General features: G+C 40.1%; 1 protein-coding gene across 18 annotated transcripts in view; it reads left to right on the top strand.

The window, feature by feature from the left end:
- Positions 1 to 13,579, top strand: part of TNRC6B (trinucleotide repeat containing adaptor 6B) — a 255,544-nt gene that overhangs the window by 166,091 nt on the left and 75,874 nt on the right. The gene's annotated exons all lie outside the window — the stretch shown is intronic.

Here is a 13,579-nt window from a genome sequence, read left to right as displayed (position 1 = left end):
TGGAGCCTGCTTCTCCTTCTGCCTGTGTCTCTGCTTCTCTCTCTCTCTCTGTCTGTCTCTCATGAATAAATAAATAAAAATCTTTTTAAAAAAATAAGTCATCAGTTCTTTTAAAAACATGTGCCTCACGGCTGTGGATTCTGATTGAGAAATTTCTTTTCTGTTGAGGAGCTCTATATCATCACTATTCTGTAGTGAATAGTTCTTTGCAAAGCTCTGGCTTAGACTTTCCATTTCTTTTTTGCTTTCTTTGTTGTTGAATGCCAAGGGTAGAGTGCCTGTCTGGCTTTTGTGGGTTTGTCTGGCCCTTAAGGTTTAAACATGGTTTTTAGTGGTTCCAGGATATAAATGTTAGAGTATGTGGTGTTGCCCCTTCGCCTATTGGGAAATTAGCAACTGCTAATTTCAGGCTGTCTTTAGGAGCCTGGTGTACTAATTGGAGTGTATGGGAAAGTACTTTCAGGAGTCAAATGTTGCTAATAAGGATTTATTCACCAAATTAGTACATTAAAACCTAAGGGGTCCTTTGAGCTTGAAGAAGCTAAGTTTAGGGCAAACAAAACCACAAGAACGGCTGAAAAAATTAGCAGATTTGACTCATACTTAGAACATGAACAGACCATCAGGTGTTACCAATTGAATGGAACTTCAGGAGAAGATACAGTGAAGATGCTGGTAGTTTATAGTGATCCAGAATGTTAAATGAAATGTAAAGGTACAGGTCTGAAAATTCAGATGTTGACTTATTAAGACTTCTTTCACAGGGGTTTCATTGCATTTAAATATGAAACTTTATACCCATCTTAGGAATGTTATCCATGCATAAGCTCCCAATTTAAAGATTTACAAAATCTTTAAAAAAAAAAAGGGGTGGGGGTGGGCAGCCCAGGTGGCTCAGCGGTTTAGCACCTCCTTCAGCCCAGGGCTGAAGTTTGTTTCAGCCCATAGTTTGTTTATCCATTCGCCTACTGATGCACAGTTGACCCTGGAGACCCGGAATCGAGTCCCATGTCGGGCTCCCTGCATGGAGCCTGCTTCTCCCTCTGCCTGTGTCTCTGCCTCTCTCTCTCTCTCTCTCTCTCTCTCTCTCTCTCTCTGTGTCTCTCATGAATAAATAAATAAAATCTTAAAAAAAAATAAAGGGATCCCTGGGTGGCGCAGCGGTTTAGTGCCTGCCTTTGGCCCAGGGCGCGATCCTGGAGACCCGGGATCGAATCCCACGTCGGGCTCCCGGTGCATGGAGCCTGCTTCTCCCTCTGGCTATGTCTCTGCCTCTCTCTCTCTCTCTCTGTGTGTGTGTGACTATCATAAATAAATAAATAAAAATTAAAAAAAAAAAGATTTACTGTTTTAGGGAATAGTGTTCATAACCTGGGTGAAATTTCAACCAATAAAGAGATCTTACTTATGCTAGTGTATCAGGCAGGGCTCTGTCAGGAAAACAGGCCACTCAAGGTATTCCATGCAGGAAAGATCTTTTTCTTCCCTTTCTTTTCTTTTCTCTTTAAAAAAAATTTTTTTTAAAGATTTTATTTATTTACTTGAGAGTACTAGGGGAGGAGCAGAGGAAGAGGGGGAGAGAGAGAATCTCTAGCAGACTTCCTACTAAGCGAGGAGTTCAATAAGGAGCCCAGTGCAGGGCTGGATCCCAGGACCCCAAGATCATGACCTGAGCCGAAATGAAGAGTTGGACACTCAACGAACTGTGCCACCCAGGTGCCCCTCTTTTTAATTTTTATTGTAACCTCTTATTGAGGTGTAATTGACATATAATAAACTCATATTCGAAGTGTTCAGTATACATTAAATTTTGAACTATGTATACAAAAGATAATGAATGTGTCCTTTATTCCCTAAGGTCTCTTTATGCCCATTTGTCAGTACTCCTTCCTAGCCTTTTCTGCCATTCCCCAACATCTAAGTAACCACTGATCTGCTCTCTGTCACTATAGATTAGTTTGCAGGGTTTTGTTTTGTTTTGTTTTTTAAGCATTTTCTACAAATGGAACATACAGTACTTCTCGTTTGGTTTCTTTCACTGATAGGAATTTTGAGGTTTATCCATGTTGTGGTATCAGTAGTTCATTCTTTTTACTGCTGAGTAGTCTTTTCATGGTATTCTCTATCATAGTTTGTTTATCCGTTCGCCTACTGATGCACAGTTGAGTAGTTTATGGTTTTCAACTATTACAAAATATTCATTTACAAAATCTGTGTTAGATGTATGCTTTCTTTTCTCTAGGTGTTGATTGTCTGAGATATTCGTGTATGTTTAACATTGTAGAAAACTGCCAAACTGTTTTCCAAAGTGATCGTGCCATTTTACATTCTCACCATGCGAGAGTTCCAGTTGCCAAAACTTGATAAGATCAATCTTTTTAATTTTGGATGTTCTAATAGGTATGCATGTAGTAGCATCTCACCATGGTTTTAGTTTGTTGGGTTGTTTTGGTTTTTTTCTAATGACTGATGATGTTGAGCATCTTCTCATGTGCTTATTTGCCATCTGTATATTTTCTTTGGTAAAGTATCTCTTCAACTCTATTGCCTTTTTTAAAAATTGGGTTGTTTCTTTTTTTTTCTTTTTTTTTTAATTTATTTATGATAGTCACAGAGAGAGAGAATGAGAGAGAGGCAGAGACAAAGGCAGAGGGAGAAGCAGGCTCCATGCACCGGGAGCCCGACGTGGGATTCGATCTCGGGTCTCCAGGATCGTGCCCTGGGCCAAAGGCAGGCGCCAAACTGCTGCTCCACCCAGGGATCCCAATTGGGTTGTTTCTTATTGAGTTGTGAGAGTTTTTCATATATGTGGAATATATGTGGACATCAGTTCTTTGTTAGGTGGGTGGTTTGCAAATAATTTCTCCCAGTCTCAGCACTTTTCATTTTCCTAACAGCATCTTCCGAAGAGAAGGAAGTTCTTAATTTTGAGTCAGATTTATCAATTTTTTTCTTTTGTGGATTTTGCTTTTGATGTTGTACCTAAGAAATAATTTGCCTAACCCAAGGTCGCAAAAGTTTTCTATCCTACATTTTCTTGTAGTTTAAGGTTCTATATTTAGGTCTATTATTCATTTTGAGTTAATTTTTATATGTAGTACAAGGTATGGGTTGAATTTGATTTGTTTGTTTGTTTACCTATGTTCAGTTGTTCCACCATGGTTGGTTAGAAAGTCTCTCCTCTCTCCACCAAATTGCTTTTGCACTTATTTTTTTTTAAATTGTTCATATCTGCCCATTTTATTTTTGGAATCTGTCCTATTCCGGTGAACTTTTTGTCTATATTGATGCCAATACACCAGTGTCTTGATTACTCTTTTTTTTTTTTTTTTTTTTAAGATTCTATTTTTAAGTAATCTTTACACCCAGCATGGGGCTCAAACTTATAACCCCAAGATCAAGAGTCGCATGCTCCACCAACAGAGCCAGCCAGGCATCCCAATTACTCTTTTTATAACAAGTCTGGGTGTCAGGTTGTTTAAGTCCTCCAGCTTTGCTTTTTTTAAAAGTTGTTGAGTATTCTGGATCCTTAGGAAATTTTAAGAGGAGCTTGTAATTTCTATAAAAAACAACAAAACACTTGCTGGGCTTTTTTTTTTTTTTTTTTTTTTTAATTTATGATAGTCACACAGAGAGAGAGAGAAAGAGGCAGAGACATAGGCAGAGGGAGAAGCAGGCTCCATGCACTGACGTGGGATTTGATCCCGGGTCTCCAGGATCACGCCCTTGGGCCAAAGGCAGGCACCAAACCGCTGCGCCACCCAGGAATCCCCTTGCTGGGCTTTTGATAGGGATTGTGTCAAATCCATAAATTAATTTTGGGAAAATCAATATCTTAAAAGTATTGAGTCTTCTAATCCATGAATATGGTATACCTCTATTTATTTAGGCTTTTAAATTTTTCTCTCATCAACATTGTATAGTTTTCAATATGTGGGGATTACACACTTTTGTCAGATTTATCCCTAAGTATTTCGTAAGTTTTGGTGTTACTGTAAATAGGATTGTTTTGGTAGAATCCACTGTATTTTCCAAGAAGGAAAGACTTTAATGTAGGGAGTTAAAGACTTTCACAACCATTTGACTGGGAGGAAAAATTCAGGAGGAACTGCTGTTATTGTTGATGAAATTAAAGTGCCGTGTTCTCAGCTGCCTGCTGCTTCAGTATGGCTTTAACTCATCTGGAAGCTGCTGTAAAGATGGAAAGTCCTGTCTGCTTACCTATGTGTCTGCTTGCAACGGTTTTCAGAGCATATTGAGTTCTGTCTTCCAAATCTCACATGAGTGTGCCTCACTTCAGCCCATCTAACCTAGAACACATGGAGAATGGGCTTCTGAGAAATGTAGTTCCAGACCCTTTCCTACAGTGCAGGGAAGACCAGGGGCCAGCAATGCTAGGCCAACAATCTGGCACAGGGGGCATTAATAGAGGTACACATAAGATGCCACACTCAGTTGTAGAGAAGTGACTTAGCAATACTGGGAAAAATAGGGGTGTTAGATGGTTGTAATTCAGTAAGATGTGATATCTGAGAAGGCACACAGGCTCTTTGACAGTGCTGGCAATGATATATTTTCTGGGATGAGGAGGTGGCAAGGCCTGCTGTCGTGCTGCCTTGCCCAATGACAGGATGAGTGTAGACAACTGGAATATGTTTTAGGGGATAATGACCCCAGTGTGAGGGTATAGAAAGCCAGACCACACAGTGTTGGAAGGAACTGAGAATGCCTTAGGGGGATGCATTATGAGAGACTACAATGCCTAGAAGACTTGCTCTGTGCAGTTTGGGAAGGAAGGCTTAGGATCAGTGGGCAGAAAGCTACAAGGAGACCATTTCCAAGGCAATGCAAAGCACTTCTTGCACAGTTGGACTGAGATCGAACTGAAGGTTAGGAGGGAACACCTGGGTGGCTCAATGGGTTAAGCATCTGATTTCAGCTCAGGTCATGATCTCAGGGTCCTGAGATCAAGCCCTGTGTGGGGTTCTGTGCTCAGTGAGGAGTCTGCTTGTCTCTCTTCCTCTTCCTTCTGCTCCTCCCCCCACCCTCACCCCCACTTGGGTACATGCTCTCTCTCTTTAGTAAATAAATAAAATCTTGGACAGCCTGGTCGCTCAACGGTTTGGCGCCGCCTTCAGCCCAGGGCGAGATCCTGGAGATCCAGAATCGAGTCCCACGTCTGGCTCCCTGCATGGAGCCTGCTTCTCCCTCTGCCTATGTCTCTTTCTCTTTCTGTGTCTCTCATGAATAAATAAATAAAATCTTTAAGTAAGTAAGTAAGTAAGTAAGTAAGTAAATAAATAAATAAATAAATAAATAAATAAATAAATAAATAAAATCTTAAGGAAAAAAAAGGACAGTCAAGAGTTTCCTTTGTTCCAAATTGCTGGGCTGCCTAGCAAGAGTATATATAAGGTGTAAGAAGAGTGGTTTCAAAGTAGATGTTCCATAAGCTCATTGGTTACAACTTTTGCCACATGGAACTTCCAAAAGTGAAAACAAACCCTTTTAAATATGTTATTTTTAGTCTGAGTAATTCTAAATAAGTCTGTTCCTTGTAGGTGTCTCAAAATACAGAAAGTGAGAAATTTGTGAGAAGCTTAGAGTCAAAGCCTAGGTGTGCAAAAATCTTACTGGTGTATTTCATTGATTCTGAAACTCAGATTCTTTTACATGTTTGGCATCTCTGAAACCTGCATGCCCTTGATGATACTCTTCAATTATTGATGCTTAGATTTGCTCTCATCCAATTTTTTTTTTGCATGTACAGTTTTGACCCTAGCGATTCCTAATGTCATTTCAGTGGAGTTTCATACATATTTGGTATTCTATGAGTTGTTTAATTGCATTTTAATGTAACTTTGTAAAGATTATGCTATAATTTGGCACTGAAACACAGATGGGAATAACAAGGCATAGGTTTGATAGTAATGAGGTTAGTATTTATTCTTGGAGAAATGATTACAATTCCATATTTTCTTGGAAAGAAACAACCACATGCATTATACCTGTGCTATTCAAAGTCAAGTCCAGGGACCAGCAGCTTGTTGGAAATGCAGAACTGTAGTTTACAACCCACAACTACTAAATAAAAACCTGCATTTTAACAGGATTCCCATTAAAGTTGGAGAAGCATTGCTTTATATAACTTCATATAGGAGATAACCCATATATAGAAGGAGCTGTGTTGGATTTTGTTGCTGAGATACAGAAGAATTGCCAATCCTGTGTCACCCGATGCATCTGAAGGCAGGAGACATCTCTATATCCCTCTAAATGAAAAATGCGTTTACCTTAATTTTTCCAGGTTTATGTTACCATTTTACCATTTTTTTCCCATGAACCCCTCAGTTTTATTTATTTATTTATTTATTTTTAATTTTTATTTATTTATGATAGTCACAGAGAGAGAGAGAGAGAGAGAGAGAGAGAGAGAGGCAGAGACACAGGCAGAGGGAGAAGCAGGCTCCATGCACCCGGAGCCTGATGTGGGATTCGATCCCGAGTCTCCAGGATCGCGCCCTGGGCCAAAGGCAGGCGCCAAACCACTGCGCCACCCAGGGATCCCGAACCCCTCAGTTTTAGAATGATTTTTATGCCTCAGTGCTGTTTGGTTTTGTCTACTCATTTAATATCATGTGCAAATTACATTAGCATCTCATTAAATTCTCTCAGTCAGAACTAGCAAATGAAAAAAAATGTTAAGAACAGATCCAATACAGATATTTGTGGAGTACCCTAGTAGGTAATTTCCTCGGCCTGAATGGATATATTCCACTATGCTTTCTTTCTGTGTGCATTTTTAATTAAAACACTCTTAAGTGGATACTTTGAGCACTTTGCTTGACTCTTTTCATGGCACTTTTAATTTTTTTCATCCCAGATACACATGTGGCATCACTAATCTTTAATTGGTTATAGTTCTCAACAGTTTGAGGTCTAGTTATTTTCTTAGTGTTTTATAAATTGCCAAGATAACCACTTGTCTTTTAAGGAAATGAATGTACAAGCCACATATATTAGATGTGCTTTGGAAAAGCTCCATATAAATCTTTGTTAGAGCTCTTAATGTGCAGAATTCACTGTCACAGGTGCCAGGGGCTTTATTTTCCGTGGTAACACTATCTCACTGATCCTTGGGAACCACATGTCGGAACTGGGGAGGACCCCGTGGGGGCATCTTCCTCTTCCTGCACATTCAGGAAACTGTTAAGACAGGTGTGGGTCCTGTTTCTGGAGAAGATCTGTGCCTTCTACCCTATTGGTTTCCTTCTTCTTCTTTTTTTAAAGATTTATTTATTTGTTCATGAGAGATACACAGAGGCGGCAGAGACACAGGCAGAGGGAGAAGCAGGCTCCCAGTGGGGAGCCCGATGACAAGACTGGATCCCAGGACCCCAGGATCACAACCTGAGCCAAAGGCAGATGCTCAACCACTGAGCCACCCAAGTGCCCCTATTGGTTTCCTTCTAAAGTCTCACACAGGCGCACCTTATCGGCAGGACATAAAACACATCGCAGTCTCTAGTTCTGAGGGAAATAGGCCTGAGGGAGCTTGGAATTGGTGTTGTCTGAGCTGTTGCATATATCTACCACAGAGTCAATCAGTAACTAAACTAAAATTCTAAGAGAATTGTATGATGAATTACATGGTAGAAGAAGATTTTAAATACCCCTGTGTTACCATATTTATCATGTATCTAATGTACTTTAGACAAGGAACCTTGATTGATAAAACTATAATAATTTGAACATATTAGGGTGAATTGTAGATTCTAGAATATTTTTGGGAATGCATTTCTGGGAATGTCAGGAGTAAACAATTTCTAAAATTCCTTTTGACTCTTACATGACTTTCAGAAAGAACTATTTAAAAATGGTTTAAAATAGAAATCCTTGCAAAAAATTTTAAACAGACGAGTCCGTGTTGAAGCTTTTTTAAATGAAAATTTTAATTGAAATAATTATAGGCTCACATGCAGTTGTAAGAAATAACAGAGATTTCACATGCCCTCTATTCAATTTCCCCTGATCAGTAGTGTTTTGCAGATCAGTACTACAGTATCACAACCAAGATACTAACATTGATAGGACTCACTGATCTCAGTGAGATGCCCCAGTTTCACTTGTACTGATTTGTGTATATTGTGTTTAGTTGTCTGTAATTTTACCGCATGTAGGTTCATGTACTCACCACCATTGTGGAGATACAGAACAGTTCCATTATCACAGGGATCACTGATGTAACCACAGCCATGTTACTCTGCCTCACCTCCCTCGCAGCCCCTGACAACCACTGTAATTCCAGAAATATTAGATTATATTACAGTATGTAACCTTTGGGGTTGGCTTTTGTCACTTAGCATAATTCCCTGGAGACTCATCCAAGTTGTTGATGTATTAAGAGGTTTTTTTTTTTTTTATAGTCTTGGTTTGCTTCTGGCATGTTTCACATGTTGGGTGGATCTGTTGTATCTGTTCACATCTGTCTGCCTCAGTTGTGTTGAGTTGGTTATGAACTGCTACCACACTACTGACCACAGAACATCAGGTATAGGTTTTGGGGATTTTGTTTTGTTTTAGATTTATTTATCTTTTTTAGGGAGAGAACGTGTGCATGCGTGCATGCAGGAGGGGAGGGGCAGCAAGAGAGAGGGAGAGAGAGTCCCAAGCAGACTCTGTGCCTGGTGTAGACCCCAAACCTGGGGCTCAATCCCACAACCCTGACATTATGACCTGAGCTAAAACCAAGAGTTGGACCCTTAACTGACTGAACCACCCAGGCACCCCAGGAATAGATGTTGGTGCTATTTGATGGGCAGTTGACCAGACTGTAAAGAAAAAGAAGATGCTCTTTATTTCTAGAGACATTTTCCTGTCAAGATGAGCCCTGGCTGTTTATCTGAATTGAGGTTCTTAAATTATTTTTACTCCTGTCAGCATATTGGTGGTTACTGCTTTTAAGTATGAAATTGTCAGCTCTGCCTCTACTTGGTGTCTGAAGCATGATGGGCTTGGGCATATGAATTCAGGAACCATTGGTCATGATTCTAGTTGTGGGAAAAAGATAAGGTAGGAGATTTTAGTTGGTGGAAAGAAGTTAGTCTGTAACCTGGATTATCAGAGGCCATGAATTCACATGCCCAAGGTTCTGGTACTTTCAGAACACCAAAGAAGCTGTAAGTTTTCTTCAGAGTACCCCCAAAGTGCTGGTAAACATGGAAAGCAGAATATGAGGAACACAGGTATCTGCCCTCACAATGTTGTCTGGGTTGTGAGGGAAGGGATTTACAGCTATTTGAAAGAGTTTAAAAGGCCTAGGAAGGCAAGCAGCACTGATTTTGTTTGCTGCTGAATCCTCAGCCTCTAACACAGTGTATGGCATCAAGTAGGCACTGAAAGAAAGAAAGAGAAAGAGAAGGAATGAAGGAATGAATAGGGTAGAAGGGAAGCTTTTAAGGAATAGGTGCCTCTTTTGGTGTGTTTGAAGGCTATTCCCTATAAGCCCAGAAGATTCTAATGGGGTTGTGTGTGGGGGGGGGGGCTGTTTGCTTTGAGGGAGAGTGGAGGAGGGGAAGGAGGGGGATTTGCCCCCACTCTCCAGAATGAATAAAGCCCCAAACTCAGACTTTTCACAATCCCATCTCAGGGCCCCTCTGCTTACTCTGCCTGGCCAGTCAGTCCCCTCCAGATAGTTTTCTTCCTTTAGGTCTCTGACCGCCTCACAGAGACCTTCTGTGAACATTGCGTAAAGTAGTCCAATCTTCCTTTCTCTCTTGGTCTTCTCTAGCCCCTTTCCCAGGTTTATGTTCTCCCCGACATCTATAATGAATCCCTGGCATTGTGTGTGTTTGTGTCTCCGATATGGAAAGTCAGCTTCCTGAGGGCAGAGCCTGTGTCTCATCCACTGTTGTACCCCAGTGCCTGGCACGTAATAGCAACTCAGTGTTGGTAAATGATTGAATTTAGTTGTTTGGAGGCTTTTCTTTAGAACACATGTTCCTTGGAGGGATTGGAAAGCATCTTTCACTCTGTAGTCATGTATTTTGGTGACATTTGCATGGAGGGCCTGATGTGTCCCTGGTATTTTGCTGGGTGCGTAAGAAGAGTAAGGTCAACTCACCTGCATTCAGAGAAGTCATAGGTAGCAAATGCAAATGTATTCAGCTCACTTTTCTACAGTGGGATGGGTGCTTTGAGGGAGGCACGTCAGCCACCTCAGACCAGAAGCCGCAGCTCTCAGAATGTTGACACCTGAGAAGAGAGGTAGACTCTGATTGAAGGTGAGAATAAGAGATTTTGGAAGTGGTGGTCATTATTCAGTTGTGAGAAGATAGGTCCCAGTTAATCTGAAAAATGCAGTCATTCTAAGAAGAGCCCTACTATCTCCCTGACCTCACCCACCACTTCCTCCCTCTGCTCTAGTCTCCTTGCTGTTCCTCAGTTACACCATCTCATAATGCTGTGTCCCAGATACTCACGTCATCCCTTGCTTCAGTGGAATTCTTAGGCCACTGTGTCAGAGAGGCCTTTTCTAACCATCATATGTGAGACACTGTCTTCCCTGTCTGCCATCTCCATCAGCTTACCCCACCTTGTTCTCTCCAGGGCACTTGCTGCCACTTGAAGTGTATATTTTATACATATAGTTGGGTTACATATCTTGTTGCTTTCTCCCCCACTGGAATATAAGCCCCCTGAGAGCTGGGTCTTGGTTTTCTTTCTGCTGTATCCCCAAGTGCTTAGAAAAGTGACAGCTTGTGTTAGGCACTCGTCAATGTCTGCTAAAGGAATGGATCTGTTCTTGGGCATCCTGGTAGAGGAGAGGTGAAACATAGATGAGCCCCAAACCAATCTGTTTCCCAGAGCTCTGTTCAAAGCCACTGTGTTGTGGAGAAGTCCTTCTGTGGGTCTGATACTGCCAGTGACTGATAGCAGCAGATTCCCCGGGGGCCAAACGACCACCATGGCCATGGTGGTGGGATGTCTAGAGGAAGGCATATTTCCTAGGAATTGGCATTGAAGTAGATGAGTATTGAGCCAGGACTTGACAGTAGGGTAAGGTGTGATGGGACTGCAAAAAGGAGGAAGATTTAAAAAAAAAAAAAAGGAGGAAGATTTTTTTTGTCAGATATATAGAATGGATGAGAAAAGTATGGAAGTTAGAACTGTACTGGGAATGACCGTGAATGTTAGCTCTAGGGAGGTGTCCAGATGGCACAGCTCTTAACTTGGCCTATGTGGTCTTAGACACTTGGAGCCTTTGAATGTGTGATGTGGCGGTTTTTACGAATGTTAGCACAATTGCTCTTCAGTGTTCTGAACTTGTGAGCAGGGCAGGAGTCCTGCTCTGCCTCAGCTCAGGTGAATATTGAATATTTTTCTCTTTATTCAAGTAACTGCCTTTCAAAAAAAAAAAGTTACGTCTCCTTTCAATTCATGATTATTATTATTATGTTTTAAAGGAAACACTGTTGTATTTTCTTCACCTTAGACATTCTTAAAAGTAGTTTTGGCTTTTTACTATTCTAGATTTATTCTGGATTATAATGTTTGTACTTGTATCTGTGTGGTTTGAGATGGGGGAGACTGTGAATTATTTTTTCTGCTTTCAGACTTAGAAGCAGTTGATGGTTAAGTGGGACCCATCTAGTCACCTGGCACTTGTATTTGCTGGATGGAAGATTTGATTTTTGAGGTATAAATACCTTTTAAAGTATAGGCTTATACACAAGCATTTAGAGCAGTGATTCTCTCCCCACAGATTCCTCTGTAGTTGATTTGAGGAGCTAGCCCAATAATGGTTTTGATTTTTTTTTTTTTTGGTTTTGATTTTTTTTTAATTTTGTTTTATTTTGCAACAATCTTGAACTTACAGAAAAGTTGCAAGTATGATGAAAACAGCAACACATTTCCTGAATCACTTACCTGCTTTCCTTTCCCCTAGACTTTAGTGTATTTCTAAAAACCAAGAACATTCTCCCATATAAACACAATGCAACAATCAAAATAAAAACATTGATACATTGCTTCAATTGAATCTTCAGCCCCTACTCAGCTTTGAGGCTTAGCCGGGTAATGGCCTTTACAGCAAAAGAATCACACTTTGCATTTAGTTATTATGTCTTGATAGTCTCCTTCTGTTTCCTCGAGGTTCAGTGATCCTGAAACTTCTGAAGATTGCAGACCCATTATTTGGTAAAATGCCTCTCAGTTTGAGGTTCTCCGATATTTCCTCATGATAATATTCAGGTTATACATATTTGAAAGGAATATCATAGAAGAGATTCTGTATTCTCAGAGCATCTATCTAATCAAGTAACTCACAATTTCAGTTTATCCCATTAGAATGATGTTTGTGTGTTTTACTTAATTAAGGTAAAGCCTCTGCCAGGCTTCTCCTTCATGTAATTATTCTCTTCTCCTTTCTAATAAGTATTTTTATGGGGAGGTACTTTAAAGCTATGTGAATATTCCATTTCTTTTACTTTTAACATTCATTTACTTATTTCTATCTAGATGGACTCCTGTTTTCCTATTTTATACAATGGCTTATTTCTTACCATCACTATTTTTATGCGCATACTGCCCCAGGTATAGCTTGTAGGAACCCTTCAAATTGGTCCCTGCAATCATTTGACACACCCCATCCATCATTTGTTGAATATTTCCTTGTTTTTTGGCAACAATCATTCCACTTTATTTTGCACTTTATTTGCCTTAGCTCCAAATGAGCTCTTTTAAAAAAGAACCTAGTTCTTTTTAAGAATGGTATTTAGAAGCCACATTCTGGGTACTAGGTGTGTTCATTGCTTTTGGGCGTTTCTTATTCCCAAGCCCTCTCAGTAACAGAACTAGGTGAGTGAGTGAGTGAGAGTGTGTGTGTGTTTGTGCGCGCACGTGCACATGTATTTGCATACACGAAGGAATATACACACATAGGGCCTCACAAAAATTACATCTATGTTTATTGTTAAGCCTGTCTGTATATATTAAGACCATAAGTTGATGCCAATAACTAATTCTGATCCAACTCCACAGTTGGTCTTTTGAGCTTTTTCCCTTTCCATTTTGGTAACTACTTTTTCAACAGTGAGAAACCTGGTTGTCATCATCATTAACATATTTATTGATGGATCACTCACCCTGTATGTAACATCACCTTCCCTGTGTGGATGCCCTCTTCGCCCTCTTGGGCTCTGGGCTCAGCATGGGAATATTTTAAAGCCCCCCAGTGTTGCTAATGTGCAGCCGAGACAGAGCACAGCTAAATTAAAAAGAAAGGTGAACTCTACTTTTTCATTCATTATTAAGTAAATAGCAGGCTTTTAAATCAAGTTTGGTTTGGGAAAATAAATTCTTCCTAAGGAAGTGAAATCTAAAGAGAAAACTCAATTCTACCAATATAAGCAGTAAAAGATCAGGGTGAAAGCACAGCCTGTCTCCTGGAAAGCTTTGAAAAATATTTATTTTGGAAATAAATCCACTTGTAGTGAACATGAATTTCAGTCCCTTTCCCTGAATTACCTGTTTATAGGAAAAAATACTTGAAAAGGTTAGTTGTTTTTAAGAATGTGTT

The sequence above is a fragment of the Canis aureus genome, chromosome 11, assembly GCF_053574225.1.
Source record: "Canis aureus isolate CA01 chromosome 11, VMU_Caureus_v.1.0, whole genome shotgun sequence".
NCBI lineage: Eukaryota > Metazoa > Chordata > Mammalia > Carnivora > Canidae > Canis > Canis aureus.
This window is presented reverse-complemented; position numbering and strand designations above follow the sequence as displayed.